Source organism: Haliotis rubra, unplaced genomic scaffold (genome assembly GCF_003918875.1).
Source record: "Haliotis rubra isolate DU_JTF1 unplaced genomic scaffold, ASM391887v1 Scf90, whole genome shotgun sequence".
In the NCBI taxonomy this organism is placed as follows: Eukaryota; Metazoa; Mollusca; class Gastropoda; order Lepetellida; family Haliotidae; genus Haliotis; species Haliotis rubra.
Window position 1 is genome coordinate 1,047,889 of NW_025767635.1, and position 21,798 is coordinate 1,069,686.

At 40.9% G+C, this 21,798-nt stretch overlaps 1 long non-coding RNA gene across 2 annotated transcripts in view; it reads right to left on the reverse strand.

Moving 5' to 3' along the window:
• The window catches only part of LOC124263933, a 118,539-nt gene that overhangs the window by 35,081 nt on the left and 61,660 nt on the right, over window positions 1-21,798 (reverse strand). The gene's annotated exons all lie outside the window — the stretch shown is intronic.

Sequence of the window (21,798 nt, forward strand, 5' to 3'; positions counted from 1 at the left end):
GAAGCAGGACGCTGCACCCAGTGGACAAATAACGACTTGGAAGCAGGTGAGAAGCCGGATCTTAAAAGGAAGCTCTTGATGTTGTGAAGAATGTGTTCCTCATAACCTCAGCAAAACACAGGTGTGTCTTAGCGTACATAGACAAAATTAACAGATACATCATCTTCCAACATACTTAACTCTAAATGTTCTCTTTGGAACACCACCTCATAACGAAACACCTCATAACATGCCTCTCAACCACAGCCAATTACAGCTGTAAGTATGGGCAATACAGGCAGAAGGCTTTGTGCCAGGTTCAAGGGAACTTGGGCTCATATAGGCTCATGTATATTGTCACAAAACATCCTATTCTGGTTGTGATCTTGTACTGGTCAAGCATTCTTTACGGCCTCTTATTGTTCTGAAGGATAAAGATCAAGATGATATCAGTTACACGGAGGGAGAAACGACACTTATTGCTGTGTCCAGTAACAAGGATCAGAATTTCTAGAGAGAGAGGTAGAGAGGTGGGTGGACAAATATCTAGAGAGAGAGGTAGAGAGGTGGGTGGACAAATATCTAGAGAGAGAGGTAGAGAGGTGGGTGGACAAGTTTGGTTTTGTCAATATTCCATTATGAAAGAGAAGTACCAACACTAGAGTATGGGTCAACAACATAAGCAGTAGTTCCACTACATATGACAATCAAGGTGACTCATCACAAGCCAACCTCCAAATCCAGACACCCAATCCCCCATCTGTCTTCGGTGCTCTCTCCACAAATCTCTCAGCCTCTTCCCATACTGGAGTCGTACATGCCAATCAAGGGACACCCTGGTGATCTAAGACCTACAATACGACCACACCAGGTGCTTCAACACAAACATTATTGCAACCAATCAGTCAGGCCCTTGGAGTGTTGATGTACTGACGTAATCACTGCCGACCCCTGAGAGTCCGACCAGCCTGCTTGTTGATAGCACCATGTCTTCTCCCACTCAATCAGACATGATGCTCAGCCCACAATCACTTTCCACCACATAACAATCTGGCAATCACATCTTAATCGGATGACATTAGCTTTGAAGTAGCTGGTTGCATATACATCACCGTATCTCCAGTTTGGTCTAGGTCGGGAGATGTCGCCTGTGGTGGCGGGGGAGAAGATGGACCTGATGGAATGTGGGCGACGGAACGTAATCTCCCTGGACTGTTCTGCAGGTAGTTTGGGCAGACATGACGAGAAGGAACATGTTTCTGACCATCATTATCTGATTGCTGCCGACAAACTCGGGTAATTAAGATACATTCAAAGGAGACAAATTGGTTTTCTGTGACTGCCAAGGATCTGATTTGGGGTGAAAGAATCTGGGAGAATGATGACCTGGTGTGTGATGAATGTGGCTGTAGTGACAGAGTGAGTGAGTGAGTGTGGTTTTGTGCTGCTTTTAGCAATATTGAAGAAATATCATGGTGGGAGACACCAGAAATGGGCCCCTGTATTGACAGAGAGAGTGAGTGGAACCTTGGTGTTCAGCGTGAAGAGTGGACACTTGAACCATTAGGCTACCCACCGCCCCTGTATTGACAGTAGAAGATGTTGCACAACAGAGAACTGGAAACACATCAGGGCCCTGTTCCACACACTGATCGTAATGCTACAACAGTCGTAAGTCTATGTAAGTATGGGAGTCAGGATCAGTTCAGCTCTACGATTGCTTTGTGGAACGGGGCCCAGGATTGTTTGTTGCAAAAAAACATTCCATTACAAAACAGAGGCACTGCTGTGGACATACAAACATTTTACATAAATGTAAATAGACATAAGTTTACATCATTTGGGTGTGGAACAAGGAAGACAGAAAGAGTGAAGGAGAGGTGAGGTGAAATTGGGTTTAACGTCGTGCTTGAGAATATTTCCCTCATATGACGATGTGCATGCGTGTGTATGTGTATGTGCGGCTGCTTGTACTAGCCCAGACTTAGGCTGGTTTTATAGTGCTAGCCCACTGAGATACCATGCCGCAGTGAAGCATGAATACCCCACTCAGACACATTATACTGACTCTGAGCCGACCAGTCCTTGTTGTACCCAAGACTGCCGAGCGCCAGGCAGGGACCAACAAGTACCATATTTTAACGTCTTTTGGTACGACGCGGTCGGGGGATCGAAAGTGAAGGAGAGAGTAGGAGGGAAATATGACCTCCTAGAGAGTTAACATGGAGTCTGATTTCACTATGCCGAAATGGTCAGACAGGGAATTAGGGTGATAAATTATGGCTGCAAATCACCTGCTGAAACATGCTAAACATTGAATGGCTGATGAGACCACCTCTGTGATGAGAGGAATCCGACCCGTCTCTATCAAGATGGGATGCCACCAATTTGCTCTAGAGAGATAACACCTATCACAGATGACAGACTGGATGGCCACAACCTAGAAGTGGGCTGACATTAACCCTGGAGCAAACTCCTCCATGTGTATACAGATTTATGAATTAACGCTGCCTGTGTTAATTTCCGTATGAAGTTGTCTACTGTTGACATAAGGCCACACCTGGCAGGTTGTGTCTCAGTAAGGTGCACGGCTCCACTCAGACCTCCTTCAACCACACGTACCTGTACAAACAGCACTGTTACATGATATGTACAAATACTGAACAATACATCCAGCTGACAAACGCAATTTATGAAGTTAGAAATCAATATTCCCCTGGTTTAACACCTGGCCAAACAATCAACAACACACTTACTCAAAACATGCACACAATATACCTAAAATAGCATCCACGCTATATGTGGAAAAGTCCTGAAACATTACATTGTTCCTTGGCACCTGAATTTAATGGTTTAAAGCACCTGTTCCCTGGCCAACTGCTTCAAGATGCTAGGCTGATATCAGCTTGTTAGTGAGAGTTTGCAGTCAGGTATTTTCATCTTGGTACAAGTATAAATAGATGTACGTCTTCAATCAAGAGCTGGTCCTAGGCTGACACCAACACACACTGATGTTCAGACCTTCAAACAATGGTTAACCTGTGCCAGGCATAATGCACATTATGAACATATTTAGAGAGCAATTGATAAATGAGTCAATAAAACAAACTTTAATGGAGCACATACACTCTCCTACCGGAATATCTGTTTCAGGGTATTTATGTTTGATTATGTGGTGTTTCATCAATGTCAACAATATTGTAGCTACATGGCAGCAGTCTGAGACCAACAGACTGTCTGAGTAGGAACAAGCCCTATTTGTCACTCTGTGAAAGTCATTCCTTCCACGGCTGGCCACCTCCATGTTTGCTCTACTACCATTAACCCTCCTCCCCCACATATGGCTGCCGTACCCTGCTAGGGGCTAATTACTTTACAGTCGTTAGAAAAGGAGGGCAGTGTGTTGATTTGCATTGTGAAGGCCTCTTCTCATCTCCTGTACACTGAAACTAATGGTGATATCTTAATGGGGTTCACTGTGCATAACTCATACTATCAGCCTTACAACTATGAATGTGTTACTGATAATACTCGGGTTACAACTATGAATGAGTCAATCAGTCTTGTGGAGACATGAAACTAAATCATCAAAAGGATGTTTGACTCACTTGTCCAAAGGCTGTGATTTAAAGTAAAATAACTGTGAGTATTTGTTTCAACCTTTTTTAGAATTTATTAAAGATCACATATACTCTAAGGGGGTACAAATACATAAATAATTTATTGGCATCATTATAAATGAAACCCCGTCATTAAAACTACTCATTTAGACCATTAATTAACTTAAATCGACCTTTTTGACAACAGTGGACAGTTCTCTCCCGCAAATGAAATTTCAACCAATCAGAGGGGCACGTCTCCGTGACGTAATGTGAGTATACATAGGAGGGGTGGTTTAGAATTCATGTACATTTCCAGGGGTAAATTATCTTGTTCACAGGTTTGTCTAAACCTGAAATCGTGACAACTGTTGTGAAAAGTGAAAGCTTTATGTTTTCGCAATATACTGTCATTTAATCTTGTCACCTGCTTTGCCTGGCTTCTGAGTTACAACTTGTTTTCAAAATTGCTTGGTGTCGCTAGGCCTTATTTGTTTGAGCTAGACGCTAGTGATAGTGAAAACGATGATCAGCCTCACTCATCACGGTTACAGGAAGAAGATCGACTAGTATCTACATACTGCTGAGTGGAGTCCGTTAACCATGTGGATGTAGCAAGAAATTTATCTGCGCAATATTGTCACTTCGACCCCCACCTCGCTTCCGTGGAAGAAATCGATATGTTACAAGTTGTGTCATGCATAATCCTTTTGGTCATGATTCAAATACATATTTAACTACGAGTAGAAAGTAGTTTTGATTTTCTAACTTGATGAAAACAAACCATAATTTCATTGATTCTCGAACAGACTTTAGCCTGTGACGTCACGATTTTTAAAAATGGCGGCGCCCTGTTGCGAACATCTGCCAGTCTAAGAATAAATGCTGTTTAAGATTGCTTTCACTGAGTTACAAAATCAAAACTACTTTCTACTGGTTGCAAAATATGTATTTGATTGATGTCCAATAGGATGTTGCATGACATAGCTTATAACATAACAATTAACAATTTCTCTCTTGGAAGCAAGGTGGGTGTCAACATAATACTACTTAAAATATTATTTTCACTTCGACCACAACCTCGCTTCTGAGGAAGAAATTGTTATGTTACCAGTTGTGTCATGCGAAATCCTTTTGGTCACCAATCATATACATATTTTACTACAACTAGTAAGTAGTCTTGATTTTTAACTTCCGTGAAGTGATCTGAACACAAGTAAGGTATCGTTCCAGGCTTCCACAATGCTCGCTTCACACTCACAAACATTACCCATTTAGCATGAACAGCAGGGTTCGGTGAGAAATCTGTGCATGGTGACACCATCACCGGATCCCTGGGAGTAATTGATTGCAACACAACGATTCGGCATGTCTTCATTGATGTGGAGAAATCAGCAAAATGACGAGCTTGTCAACTAACTGAAAATCCTTCCTCACATAACGTCACTTCCGGTTCGCTGCAGTGCTCTGGCGACAGAGCTACATAACCTCTCTGTGGTTTCGTTGCCGGGCGAGAGTGAAGCAGATGACTTTTTGGTAAGTTTTAATCGCTCGGTATTAATTAACCACAAGTTTTTTAAGAATGAATTTGGTGTTCCGCTTGAGACTAAACACACGTCTTTCATATGTAATGGTTAAAAGAGAACAAAAAACAAAAGATTATTCGTTCTTTCTTACGTTCTTTAAAAAGATTTTGAATAGAATTATGGAAATTATGCTATGGAAAGCTCAATCATCATATTTATTTTAAAACATCACCCCCAAAAGAAGGCACATATTCTTTACTACACCAGTCTATGTGCCAAGTTTGGTGGACAGACAGACAGACAGATGTTGTCCATTTCACTGATGACTGCAAAACTACTTGAGTGAATGAGTGAGTGAGTTGGGTTTTACGCTGCTTTTAGCAATATTCCAACAATATCACGGTGAGGGACACCGGAATTGGCATTCACATATTGTACCCGTGTGGGGAATTAAACCCGGGCCTTCGGCATGACGAGCTAATGCTTTAACCACTGGGCTACCCCACCGTCCCTGAGTGAGTGGAGGGTGTGTGAGTGAATAAGGGGAGGGTGGAACATGGTATGGAGAGTATGGTTTGGGTGTATGAATGACATATTATATTACAGATGAGTCAGTGGGGTGAGTGAGTGAGTGAGTGGAGACAGGGGCAGGATACTGAGGTACTTCATTAAATCCAAACACCCAAGCCCCAACACTGAGGCCTGACACTGAAGCCCTACACAGCACAGATATTTCTGAATGAAGATTTTTGTTGAAAGACACTGTTTTACGAACACAATGCAACCTCTAAATATAGATATGCCAATGGTACTTAAAACAGATTCTTGTCAGTGTTGCAGATTTACCCAGATTAAAGATGTTCACATCTGAGTTCACATGGCGAGCTGTAATTAGAGTTGCTCCATATATGTTGGTGTCAGTTTCCCCTTGTACAAGGCGATCGGTATCTACGACAGACAATCAGAAACAGTCCTACACACTCAGTTTGCCAGGAAGCTAATTAAGCGTAATTATCACTGTCAAAGGGGTCAATATCCCCACCCAACAGTTGGTGGTATAACAATAATTCTGTGTGCAACACTAGGTCAAATCTTAGTAGAGTCAGAGAAAATAATGCGAAGAGGAACAAAAATCAGGGCCTGTTTCACAAAGCTATCGTAGCGTTACGACTGTCGTAACTCCTATACTGTAACACAGACTTACGACAATCATAGCACTACGATAGCTTTGTGAACGGGGCCCAGATCTTCATGAAAACATGTGCATTGTAAGATGGAACACTTTCACTGGAAAGATGAGATGCTCCACACAATGTTACACCCCTTGACACGTGCTGCATGCTAGAAGTACATGAACTTAATTACTGGTCAAATCATTTGCATTGAATCATGGGAAACATCTGATCAACCACAGGCTCTCTGGAGGATGTGTGTGGCTTCTTCTCAATCAAATAGTGACATCTATGGAGTTCACCATAACCTACAGGAAGATATAACATGAAATAATACTCATGGAAGATAACTGAATATAACTGTTCCATCCAAAAGCTTCAACGAATCCAGAACACAGCTGCCTGCATAGTTACTCTCCAACCTAAACACTTCCGCATCGCTCCCATCCTGATGTCTCTTCACTGGCTGCCTATTGAAGCTCGCATTGACCATAAGATCCTTACACTTGCTTATCAGTCCATTCATGGTATTGCACCTGTGTATCTTCAAGAACTCCTCTCTCCTTACATGCCAACGAGAACTCTGCATTCATCCTCATCTAATCTGCTCTGTGTACCAAAGTGGAACCTCAAATCATTTGGCTACAAGTCTTACCAGAACATGACTGACTGAGTTTGGTTTTACGCCGCTTTTAGCAATCTTCCAGCAACATCGCGGCGGGGGACACCAGAAATGGGCTTCACACATTGTACCCATGTGGGGATTCGAACCCGGGTCTTCGGCGTGACGAGCCAACGCTTTAACCACTAGGCTACCCCACCGCCCCTTACCAGAATATGGCATCGATCAGTTGGAATTCTCTCCCTGATGACCTTAAGCTGTCTCCAACCCTTGAAAACTTTAAGTGTCACCTCAAAATCTTTCTCTACAAAAAGTTCTATGGACTTCAATAATGCCTTATTGATTGTTTGCGCTATGAGCATACCTGGTGTTTGGCGCCGTATAAATGGACACATTATTATTATTTTTTTTTATTTTCTATGTGATAACAGCAGTATTGAGTTATTTTTGCCACATCACAAGTCTCAAGTGGTCAGACTGTTGAACTTACAATATTTGATGGTCTACATATTTTCTGATCATAGTTTAGCCTGTATAGACTGAACAATCAAAATCACAAATGTTGGTACTTATAGTATCATTGATGTGTTCACGTTGCCCTGAAACCTAGAAGTGAAAACCTTGAAGATGCCTGAAGCGGGTCCCAGGTGCAGCAGTGGAGTAGGAGGAGGAGGACCTTCAGGTATTGTTCCCATGGGAAATGATGAACTATAAACAACCAACACCCAGGCAACAAAGAGCAGGTTGATTTACCTCAGTGGCCATCTACAGGGATAATTTATGTTTGTCATTTCTAAATAGCTGAAGAAACATAAATCAGTCATCATATCCCAGTCTGGTTAGGCTGACTGTGGAGTCCGGGCACCTTCTTGGTGCTGCAGGACACTGAGCACAGGACACAACTGTAGGACACGATACTGAGTGAGTGAGTGAGTGAGTGAGTGAGTGAGGAGTGAGTGAGTGAGTGAGTGAGTGAGTGAGTGAGTGAGTGAGTGAGTGAGTGAGTGAGTGAGTGAGTGAGTGAGTGAGTGAGTGAGTGAGTGAGTGAGTGAGTGAGTGAGTGAGTGAGTGAGTGAGTGAGTGAGTGAGTGAGTGAGTGAGTGAGATCATCCAAGAACACGTCTTGGTGCCTTACAACAAACATTCAACAACCAGTCGCATTCTGTTTGACAGTCTATAAGTGGTAATTGTGTTTATAACGACATTTCATAGTTCACATACATCAGTTGTTTCTACATGGCATGTATGTGCAATAAAATATCTTGTATCTCTTGCATCTGTATAAGGTGTGAGCATTAAACACAACCACCCACTGGCCAGTTGCAGATAGGTAAGGAATGGCTGCCACTCTCAAATTCAGTCAATTCTTGATTGTTATATTTATAAGTTTAATAAGGTAGTAACTTGTAACAGCTGGGTGAAGCAGTACAAACATTCCCATCCTGATTGTTTGAAGTTCATCCTGAGTCTTGTAAACCAATACACTGGAAGTTAAACTGGACAAAAAAGCGGCAAGTAATCAGGTGTAGAGAAAGGCATTGAGGAATCAAACAGGGTCATTCATGTCTTGACATCAGACATCCATAGCAAGTGACCCAGAACCAGACCCTGATAACATCTCTTGTCCTTGTGATAACATCTCTTGTCCTTGTGATAACATCAACACTCAGCTCAAATAACAGCAGAAACTCACAAAACTGCAACTTCAGGAATTTAAAGAAAATCCTGGTGGATTATGAGAGACAACTCTCTAACAAGCTGAAGTGACCAGTTCAGGCAACAGGTGGAATTTATGTGCCAAGAGCAGCTGTATGGAGGTGTCATGTTGCCGTCTGCTTCAAGAGAGCAAGTCACACTCCGCCAGATATGGCTGTCCTCAACAGCTAGGTTGCAAGGTTAGGAAAGGTATAAATCTTCATTACACTTCTCAGAACATTTCTATTTGATGTGGCAATTTTAAACAAAATATTATTCAGAAACCAAAATACTGCTGTATATAATCTTGGGTTATAATATATAACATTCTGTACTGGCATTTCAGTATTTCAACATTAGTATTTCAACTTCAGTATTTCAACAGATACCAGAAAGCATGACATTTTTCTGAATTTCTGTAGGTTACTTACATCACAAAACACATCAGCATATCAAATGCACCTATTCTCAACCTACTTGCACATGACATACACTGTACAGTTACCTGTCATGTTCACAGTTAGATTCCGTATGTAGTTTATAATTACTCGACCCATGACAGTGTTCTGAACATTACAATTCTCAGTTATGTCACCCTCAGTACTCCTCTGCAGATAGCAGGTCACTCACAAGACAATTTTGTCATCAGATGGGACAGAAACCATATAATAAATCTATTTGATCCTAGTTAGTCTTGTCTGTGAGTGTTACACCAATGACTACAAGACTATATCAGGCGGTAAATAGCCAGCTGTATGTCATGTCTGTGAGTGTTACACCAGTGACTACAAGACTATATCAACACGGTAAACAGCCAGCTGTACATCTTGTCTGTGAGTGTTACACCATTGAATACAAGACCATATCAAAACGGTAAACAGCCAGCTGTATGTCTTGGCTGTGAGTGTTACACCAGTGAATAGAAAACTATATAAACGGGTAAACAGCCAGCTGTATACGGTGATTGGTGATGCTGCCATAACCAAATAGTGATGCTGTCGCTTTGGGACAATAGTCAGGCTTGAGGTGGCCCTAATGCGCCTCTTTGACTCAAAGACGTTAAGTCAATCCTCAGGAGACAAAAAAAAAACAGCATAAAGCAATGTTTAGTCCAAGTGTTAGTTGGTAGGAGGTTAATGGTACCCAGTCACGCATTGGGAAAGGATCTGGACTCGGCCATTACAGGGATGCTTTGACCCTGACAGCGGGAGGTCTTTCAGAGCCAAGTGCTAAGCTTGCTAGATGGTCAAATTAAAGCAGCAATTTCATACAGGGCACTGCCAAAGGTCACACACCATTGTTTTCCTGGACATTTGGAAACAGCCGAGCAAAGAGAGGGTCAAATGTTTGCCAGATGAAGCTAAGACCACAGATTAGTTGGTAATTGTACTGAAAGGACAACATTGACAAGATTGATGTATCATCGTACTGTGTGCATCATTGGTGGGATCTGCATAGACTCTCCCAAGATGTCCTGCATTATGTCCAGTTCAAAGGGGGAGATCTACAGCCTCCAAAACATGCCCCATTAACAGCACATTTGATCACCCATTGAAAAAACTGACAAGAGAAAAATTCAGCTTCAGAAAACCTCAAAGTGCAGAGATTCAGCAGCAAACATTACCATAAGATGTCCCAGAAAAATAACACATTTCTCAAAAGTGAAATTTTGGACAAGCCTTCTCAAAGAATTTTACAGTTCGAAATCAAAACCAAATTGTCCTTAATCTTTAAAAATTATCATTTTTTGAATTTTTGCAGTGCATGTAGATCAAATTTATAAGCAAGGAATGGCTCCTGAGCTGTTTCTAATCTTATCAGGAAATACGCTAAGAGGAAGGGAGGGTGTGAAGGTTAGTCAAAACCAGTGCAATTCATGTTCACCTCAGTAATAGCCCAATAAACATGTGATTAGCATTACATAATCATCACAAACACTTAAACTGATTTCCCCTTCTCAGCAGGCAGATAAGAGATAAATGCGTAGAAGCCTGCAGACAGCAAATACGGAACAAAATAACAGAAACAAATGGTGATAATGTGCAGCTGCCAGCACCATGCACGTAATGGACAACCGTGGCTGCTTCTCTCAGACCTGGCAGCCATTGTTCTCCACTGACAACAGACAGGATAATTAGCAATGACACATTAATTAATAATGTCGGACTGTATTTAATTACAAAATTTCCTTAAAGGATTTGACAGTCCTTACTCATTTCCACAGTCACTACTTCAAATGCACCATTTCAGGAATTTTCTTTATGCCATTTGGCTGAAAAGATGAAATTGCTCAAAACATTGTTCTAAAAAAACAAAGTTTTCATTTAATATACTAGTGTTTGCCACTAACATGGCAATGTCCCTCACTGCTAAAGAAGAATGAAATATAACATATTTACTAGTTTTTAACTTTTGGTGACACAGAAGATTACCTTTGGTGTGATTTTGAAAAGTGTCATGTGACCTTTAAAATAAGGTCACGGTAACCCTGAAATGACTGGTGTCTGTGTAATCACCCAATGTAGGCTGTCACCAAAGTTGAAGACATTGGGCACAACAGTGCATGAGATATCGCATGACAAGAGATTGAACAAGAGTCATCAGAAGGTGACATATCCCCCCGGCCCCCACATCTTTGAAAGAACAAGACTAAGTAATAATCACAAAAGTCTGCAAATAGCAAAAAAGGCACCACTTTGGGATCTGCCTCACATATCTGCCAAGTTTTGCTGAAAGATATTAAGAAGTTTTCCTACTCCAGAAACGAAGCCCACCCCTCCCTTTTGGGACTAAGTTCGATTTGTTTCCATGGAAACCGGAAAAAATAAAAATGACAATAATCTGTAAATAGCAAAAGGCACCACCTTAGGTTATGTTTGACATATCTACCAATTTTTGTTGAAAAATATCGAACGGTCTTTGAGTTATGCTCCGGAAACAAAATGACGGACGAGGCGACGACTATATCCCCCCACATTACATGCCGTGGGGATAAAAAATGGTCAGTGTCATGGTGACCTTGAAAATAAGGTCAAGGTCACCCAAATCAACTGGTGTCTGCGTAATCCCTCGATGTAAGCTGTCACTATATTTGAAGACATTGGGTACAACAGTTAACAAGAATAGACACATACGGACGGACGGACAGATGCAGCAGGGACAATAATCAATCAAGAATCCGACAGTGGACATACAACATGGTTCAACAGACATGTCTATAATAACTCAAACAGTGCAACCTGAAAGAGTGAGTGTCTGGATGTACATGATAGTGTCACGCTGTCATCCTCTGTCAACATGGCAGTTCCGTCAATGCAGAAAGCATGACATTCAGGCTGCTTGCAGTTCATATAATTTTATCTCTCCCTTCATCCCCCTCTACCCTACAGCATTCGTACACAGATGTATTTTAAAATGTAACTTTGGTGATACTGTTTGAAACATTCTTTCTCAGGATTAGGAAAGAGCAACAAGATTATATCAAACAATGTATATCAGTACCAGAGAATGTTGATGACACAGAGAGTACCAGAGAATGTGGATGACACAGAGAGTACCAGAGAATATGGATGACACAGAGAGTACCAGAGAATTTGGATGATACAGAGAGTACCAGAGAATGTGGATGACAGAGAGTACCAGAGAATGTGGATGACACAGAGAGTACCAGAGAATGTTGATGACACAGAGAGTACCAGAGAATGTGGATGACACAGACAGTACCAGAGAATATGGATGACACAGAGTACGAGAGAATATGGATGACACAGAGAGTACCAGAGAATGTGGATGACAGAGAGTACCAGAGAATGTGGATGACACAGAGAGTACCAGAGAATATGGATGATACAGAGAGTACCAGAGAATATGGATGACACAGAGAGTACCAGAGAATATGGATGACACAGAGAGTACCAGAGAATATGGATGACACAGAGAGTACCAGAGAATATGGATGATACAGAGAGTACCAGATGGATGAGTACCAGAGAATATGGATGACACAGAGAACCATGGATGGATGACACAGAGAGTACCAGAGAATATGGATGACACAGAGAGTACCAGAGAATATGGATGACACAGAGAGTACCAGAGAATATGGATGACACAGTACCAGAGAATATGGATGACACAGAGAGTACCAGAGAATATGGATGACACAGAGTACCACCAGAGAATATGGATGACACAGAGAGTACCAGAGAATATGGATGACACAGAGAGTACCAGAGAATATGGATGACACAGAGAGTACCAGAGAATATGGATGACACAGAGAGTACCAGAGATGACACAGAGAGTACCAGAGAATATGGATGACACAGAGAGTACCAGAGATGTGGATGACACAGAGAGTACCAGAGAATATGGATGACACAGAGAGTACCAGAGAATATGGATGACACAGAGAGTACCAGAGAATATGGATGACACAGAGAGTACCAGAGAATATGGATGACACAGAGAGTACCAGAGAATATGGATGACACAGAGAGTACCAGAGAATATGGATGACACAGAGAGTACCAGAGAATATGGATGACACAGAGAGTACCAGAGAATATGGATGACACAGAGAGTACCAGAGAATATGGATGACACAGAGAGTACCAGAGAATGTTCATGTACCAGTGTGCATGTCTCCACCCACTAGGATGCATGCAGCTAGAGGTGAACCTCCTGCACTGCTGACAGGAACATCCCCTCTCCTTCCTCGTGTATGCTGGCAGCAACCCAATGTCATGCCATCCTACTCCAAGATTAAACCTCCCGCCCACCCCAAGGACACTCACACTGAGAATATTCCCCTCACACAAACTAATAACGGTGGTTCCAACTGTTGTGAAATACAATCATATTGGTGCCTCTACTTTCAGTGAAGAACAGGGATCAAACCAGACAGGATATAGTTGTTCTATGTATCCCTAGAATAAGCAAAACAACAGAAACTTACAGGAAGTACATAAAACATAGTACTGTTGTGGGAAGTACATAAAACATAGTACTGTTGTGGGAAGTACATAAAACATAGTACTGTTGTGGGAAGTACTTACAATATAGTACTGTTGTGGGAAGTACTTACAATATATAGTACTGTTGTGGGAAGTACTTACAACATAGTACTGTTGTGGGAAGTACTTACAATATAGTACTGTTGTGGGAAGTACTTACAATATAGTACTGTTGTGGGAAGTAGTTACACTCTAGTATTGACAACTGCTCTTGCAGCACAATCCATACTATGTGGAAAAGTTACCACAGCCTTATCAGATCACCAATTTTCCCAGTTTCCAGTTTGAGTACTGTTTGACACGGTCACCAGATATGTGTCACAGTGACAGGGTGCTGTGACCCACGACTCCAACAGATAGCTGGAACAGCCACAAATGACATATATTGTCATGATGATTGAGTAACCTGTGAATCTGTGGCCCAGAGATTCCCAGGGGGGAGCTGTGACAATTCTGCCACAACTGATTGTACTGACAGCACTGTGTGTAGCATGGGCCGTGTGTGTCAGGTAGTGTGTATGGAACACACCAATATACACTGGTACAGTCCTGTTCAAGGACTCACATGTACATCTCGGATTTTCAGGATTTTGATTTGCTCAGTTTATAGATTCCTTGTGAACTGAATTAAACATTTATGAAATCTTCATATGCTACCTGGAGCACAAATGTCATTTGGCACAATTTGAGTGCAGTTGTAATTGTAACATTAATCAATGACTTCATTCAAAGGCAGTCTTGATCAATGGATAGAAAACATACTTCATGTTGGAAGGCTACGGCCCAATGCATGCAAACTGTTGAGTGATTGGTCGATTTTATAGCCCAGTTCATGAGGTGTGCTTTCTTTGTTGCGGAACATGAAGGTATGGCACTTGGGTAATAACTGTAAAGAGTTCAACTAAAAGTACATACAGAACACGACCAATGGAGTCCATACCTTAGGAGGGGATGAAGAAATCAGGAGTGATAATTGTGACACAGTTCAACCAATTAATCAATTTATCCATAACTTCAGAGAATCTGAACACCAAGAAATTCACGTAACAAGGACATCTACAGAACAAGTGCTTTGTCAGCAAATAATCACAAGGTACAAGAGAATATTCATGGGCTTGCATTTATGACTTAAACCCCTTCGTATTCATCATTACTGTATAACAGACAGTTCACCATGGTATAGCCCTTCACTACTACATCACAGAAAGTTCACCATGGTATAACCCTTCACTACTACATCACAGACAGTTCACCATGGTATAACCCTTCACTACTACATCACAGACAGTTCACCATGGTATAACCCTTCACTACTACATCACAGACAGTTCACCATGGTATAACCCTTCACTACTACATCACAGACAGTTCACCATGGTATAACCCTTCACTACTACATCACAGACAGTTCACCATGGTATAACTCTTCACTACTACATCACAGACAGTTCACCATGGTATAACCCTTCACTACTACATCACAGACAGTTCACCATGGTATAACCCTTCACTACTACATCACAGACAGTTCACCATGGTATAACCCTTCACTACTACATCACAGACAGTTCACCATGGTATAACCCTTCACTACTACATCACAGACAGTTCACCATGGTATAACCCTTCACTACTACATCACAGACAGTTCACCATGGTATAACCCTTCACTACTACATCACAGACAGTTCACCATACTACATAAGTTCAACCCTTCACTACTACATCACAGACCCTTCACTACTACATCACAGACAGTTCACCATGGTATAACCCTTCACTACTACATCACAGACAGTTCACCATGGCATAACCCTTCACTACTACATCACAGACAGTTCACCATGGTATAACCCTTCACTACTACATCACAGACAGTTCACCATGGCATAACCCTTCACTACTACATCACAGACAGTTCAACATCGTATAACCCTTCACTACTACATCACAGACAGTTCACCATGGTATAACCCTTCACACTACATCACACTACAGTTCACCATGGTATAACCCTTCACTACTACATCACAGACAGTTCACCATGGTATAACCCTTCACTACTACATCACAGACAGTTCACCATGGTATAACCCTTCACTACTACATCACAGACAGTTCAACATGGTATAACCCTTCACTACTACATCACAGACAGTTCACCATGGTATAACCCTTCACTACTACATCACAGACAGTTCACCATGGTATAACCCTTCACTACTACATCACAGACAGTTCACCATGGTATAACCCTTCACTACATCACAGACAGTTCACCATGGTATAACTCTTCACTACTACATCACAGACAGTTCACCATGGTATAACCCGTTCAACACTCTATCACAGACAGTTCACCATGGTATAACCCTTCACTACTACATCACAGACAGTTCACCATGGTATAACCCTTCACTACTACATCACATACAGTTCACCATGGTATAACCCTTCACTACTACATCACAGGCAGTTCACCATGGTATAACCCTTCACTACTATATCACATACAGTTCACCACGGTATAACCCTTCAGCACTACATCACAGACAGTTCACCATGGTATAACCCTTCACTACTATATCACATACAGTTCACCATGGTATAACCCTTCAGCACTACATCACAGACAATTCAGCCTGGTATTTTCCTTTACATCCATCAGAGATATATGATTGTCTGATGGAGTAACAGCAAGCAGTAGTCTGTTCACCTTGTTCTCTGACGACCTCCACCCTACTGACACATTTGGCAACGTTCCAGTTAACTTGGGTTTCTCCATAACTAGCTTGCTAAATCTGTCTTGTGAAGGTCACACTGGCCTATTGAGAGAACATTGCATCAGGCTAAATAATTCACACAAACTATTTACTCCACCTCAACAGCCAATGCACAGAAAACCTTTTAATAAACAACTTATCTAACATATAAACAGTCTTTAAGTGTTATTGAAAACAGAGTGCTTTCTCTGTGTAATTCTGCGTGTAATGAGGGTCACGTAACAAGTCTTTAATAAACAAAGGTTGATACAACTAATTACAACATAGTGGGAGGTATCACGGTATTGATATACAGGCACAGGATCACAGGATTATATGCCTTTATCCTACATAGTGTTAGAGAATATACAACTTTATCCCACATCTGAATGATCGGTATGACAGGAGGATATACAACTTTATCCTACATCTGCATCACAGGACAATATACCACTTTATCCCACATCGGTATCACAGGACAATATACCACTTTATCACACATCTTAATGATCGGTATGACAGGAGGATATACAACTTTATCCTACATTTGTATGACCAGAGAATATACAACGTTATCCCACATCTGCATCACAGGACAATATACAACTTTATCCCGCATCTGCATCACAGGACAATATACAACTTTATCCCACATCTGTATCACAGGACATCTGTATCACAGGACAATAATACACAATATACAACTTTATCCCACATCTGTATCACAGGACAATATACAACTTTATCCCACATCTGTATCACAGGACAATATACAACTTTATCCCACATCTGCATCACAGGACAATATACAACTTTATCTCCCACATCTGCATCACAGGACAATATACAACTTTATCCCACATCTGTATCACAGGACAATATACAACTTTATCCCACATCTGTATCACAGGACAATATACAACTTTATCTCCACATCTGTATCACAGGACAATATACAACTTTATCTCCCACATCTGTATCACAGGACAATATACAACTTTATCCCACATCTGTATCACAGGACAATATACAACTTTATCCCACATCTGCATCACAGGACAATATACCACTTTATCTCCGCATCATCACAGGACAATATACCACTTTATCTCCCCATCTGCATCACAGGACAATATACAACTTTTATCCCACATCTGTATCACAGGACAATATACAACTTTATCCCACATCTGCATCACAGGACAATATACAACTTTATCTCCGCATCTGTATCACAGGACAATATACCACTTTATCCCGCATACACTTTATCCCACATCTGTATCACAGGACAATATACAACTTTATCCCACATCTGTATCACAGGACAATATACAACTTTATCCCACATCTGTATCACAGGACAATATACAACTTTATCCCACATCTGTATCACAGGACAATATACAACTTTATCCCACATCTGTATCACAGGACAATATACCACTTTATCACAGGACAATATCCCACATCTGTATCACAGGACAATATACAACTTTATCCCACATCTGTATCACAGGACAATATACCACTTTATCCCACATCTGTATCACAGGACAATAATACACAATATACAACTTTATCCCACATCTGTATCACAGGACAATATACAACTTTATCCCACATCTGTATCACAGGACAATATACAACTTTATCCCACATCTGTATCACAGGACAATATACAACTTTATCCCACATCTGCATCACAGGACAATATACAACTTTATCTCCCACATCTGTATCACAGGACAATATACAACTTTATCCCACATCTGTATCACAGGACAATATACAACTTTATCCCACATCTGCATCACAGGACAATATACAACTTTATCCCACATCTGTATCACAGGACAATATACAACTTTATCCTATCACATCTGTATCACAGGACAATATACAACTTTATCCCACATCTGTATCACAGGACAATATACAACTTTATCCCACATCTGCATCACAGGACAATATACAACTTTATCTCCCACATCTGTATCACAGGACAATATACAACTTTATCTCCCACATCTGTATCACAGGACAATATACAACTTTATCTCCCACATCTGTATCACAGGACAATATACAACTTTATCTCCCACATCTGTATCACAGGACAATATACAACTTTATCCCACATCTGCATCACAGGACAATATACAACTTTATCCCACATCTGTATCACAGGACAATATACCACTTTATCGCCCGCATCTGCATCACAGGACAATATACAACTTTATCCCACATCTGTATCACAGGACAATATACAACTTTATCTATCCCACATCTGCATCACAGGACAATATACCACTTTATCGCCCACATCTGTATCACAGGACAATATACAACTTTATCCCACATCTGTATCACAGGACAATATACAACTTTATCCCACATCTGTATCACAGGACAATATACAACTTTATCCCACATCTGCATCACAGGACAATATACAACTTTATCCCACATCTGTATAACAGGACAATATACAACTTTATCCCAGTCTGTATTTAACAATGGTCACATGACTCAGAGGGTGAATTCTGGGACTTTAGTTTCAACAAAAGAGGCCATAATTGAAGGGTTAGTTCTATATCTGTTTGACACCCTATGACGTGGTGACATAAGTTCATGTGATGCTGCTGGGTACGGGGTGTCTGCTGTGTGCCACAAGGTCACACACAGTACTCTTGATGCAAGAATTCTGAAAGGCAGCTCTTCGGGGCTTGGTACACTTCATGTCCAGTGTAGGTGGCTTAAAGGAAAATACGAACAAAAACAAAACTTTTGATATATTGTAAAGGATATTCTAAAAGTCACCTTCCGTGGTTAAAATTTAACAAAAAGTTTGTAAAATAGCAATAAAAACACCAAATACACGTACTCGTATTTCCGTCTATTACGGAAACACCCGACAGTTAATGAGCAGAGGGGGTATCACGTGACATGACATCATATGTGCCTGTTGCTGATGCCTTCCTCTTTGATTTTACCTCACAACTTAACAGTGTCCATGGATTCTGAAGCAGTAAGAGACGTTCCTGATGCCATTTCTGAAATGGATGTTAGAGCGTATCAATACGATCCCATTTTACATCTTGCAAGACAATCTTTCAGTGAAGATAAAGAAGAAGAAGAATTAAGCAAAACGGAGGCACCACTTGGGGTCAAAATAAACTTAAAAGTAGACCATATCATTTAACAAGAATACTATTTGTCAGCAAAATGTGATACAGTTCCAGCCAGCAAACCCACCCCTATAAATATATGACCAGTCCCTCAGATTTAAAAAAAAAAATGTGATTGCAGTTCCTTTTGTGTCAAATGGGTGACTGTAGGGTGTCTGGGATATAAAAACAAAATAATTATGCTTCAGATGGGAGAAAATATAAATTATCTGCTACAAAACTTACACTGGAATTATTTTGTTGAAAAAAAAATAGGATCCTAGCTAGATCTCATTCATAACGTATCACGTCTCCATACAAGATCCCAGCCTGGTCGAGCAGAGATAATATTCGCGATGCATATAAGTTATTCCCCGAAAACTGGTGAATTATAAAATAGTAGTCAGGACAATGTATGTTCCGCAGTGTTTGGTTATGGAAATAGTTATGGTACTCGGTCTTAGCCTTAGAATGACATCTTGTCAGCCAATGAGAATACAGAACAACTTTCACGGCACACACTGACAAATAGCGAGTCTGATGCCAACGTGCGTAACTAGACAAAATGGAAAACACTGAAAGCAACAAGTACTTCATGATTTGCCGTTGTATTCGGCAATGTTTCGGGTAGACTGCAGCATTTAGGGCTCCAAACCAAAAGAACGTTATAGCGAAACATTGTCAAGCTCATGTGAAATCTCTTACTGATTTTGATAATATATATCTCATGGGTACCAGTCGAACTGCCCCAGCTACAAAATGCCCCAGCAAATTTGGTCATTCATTCTAATTTGAAATGATTAAATATATGCCGTAAATGCATAGTTTTTGTCAACTTTGATATTATGCTCTTCATATAACAGTTATTAGAAAGTAATATTTCTGATAAATGTTCCATCAGTAAACTCATAACTATGCATATACTTTATATGAGGAACATAATATCAAAGTTGACAAAACTATGCATTTATGGCATATATTTAATCATGTTAAATAAATTGGGGCATTTTGACTACCCCACTGGGGCAATCTGACCAAATTTGCTGGGGCAATTTATAGCGGGGGCAATTCGACTGGTAATCAGACTTGATTTAATTTATGTTAAAAATACCACTGACAGTAAGTTGTAAGAGGGAATGATGGAATATAAATGAATCTCGTGGGTACTTCTTCCTTCTTCAGCCTAGCTTTGGGATTTTCATACCCCATGTGTGCATGTCTCTTTCATATGCGTCCGACTCGGAGCATGATCGGAGCATTTCTCCTGCCTATATCTGTCTCTTTACTTGGAAAACGGAAGAAATGGTGGCTCTTTCCATTGTTCGATGATTCCGTGCATCCCCAGGCAACGGAATACACCATCGTACCATTTACAGAAACTACAGAAACAACACGATTTGTATTACTGTAGCGCTTGTTCTTTGTCAATAAAGTGGACGCTAGTCACATATGACGTCACGAGCGGAAAGGTCACGTGAGTTCCAGCGGAATATGCATAATGGCTGAAGCTCAGATAACAGAAACCGTTTTCGTGATAAAAACATAATAAAATTGGGGTACATGTTTTTGATGACTTTATCTTTCACCCAGCAAATTTTTTGCAATTGTCTAGTATTCTCCTTGAAAGACTCACCAGGCAGGGCAGATGGGGTCAAACATTGGACTAGGATTAACTATAACCTCAGTTTGGGACAAAAGGGAACAGTTCAACCTTAGGACTGAACTACTTGATTCATTGATTGATTGATTGATTTAGGCTTGATGTTTCTTCAAAAGGTACATTTGATTTTCAAAACAGCAAGTTGTGTTATCACAAGCATTGAACAATTGAGTCACTAAATGATAGGTGATAGGGAGGATGGGGCTTGGTACCAGTGTCATGTAATGGACACATGGACATTCCCATGAAGGTCCGGGTTAAAATTTTGATCTTTAGATAACCCATGCTTGTCGTAAGAGGCAAATAACAGGAACGGGTGGTCAGGCTCGCTGACTTGGATGACACATGTCATCGGTTCCCAATTGCGCAGATCGATGCTCATACTGTTGATCACTGGATCAGACTTGATTATTTACAGAACATGGTAATGACATAGGGATGCAGCACTACATATGGCTGGAATATTGCTGAGTGCGGTGTAAAACTCAACTCACTCACTTACTCACACACTGACATGACACCATGACATAGGGATGCAGCACTACAGTGGTTGTATGGACGTAAGGACAGGGCAACAAGAACATGGTAATGACAT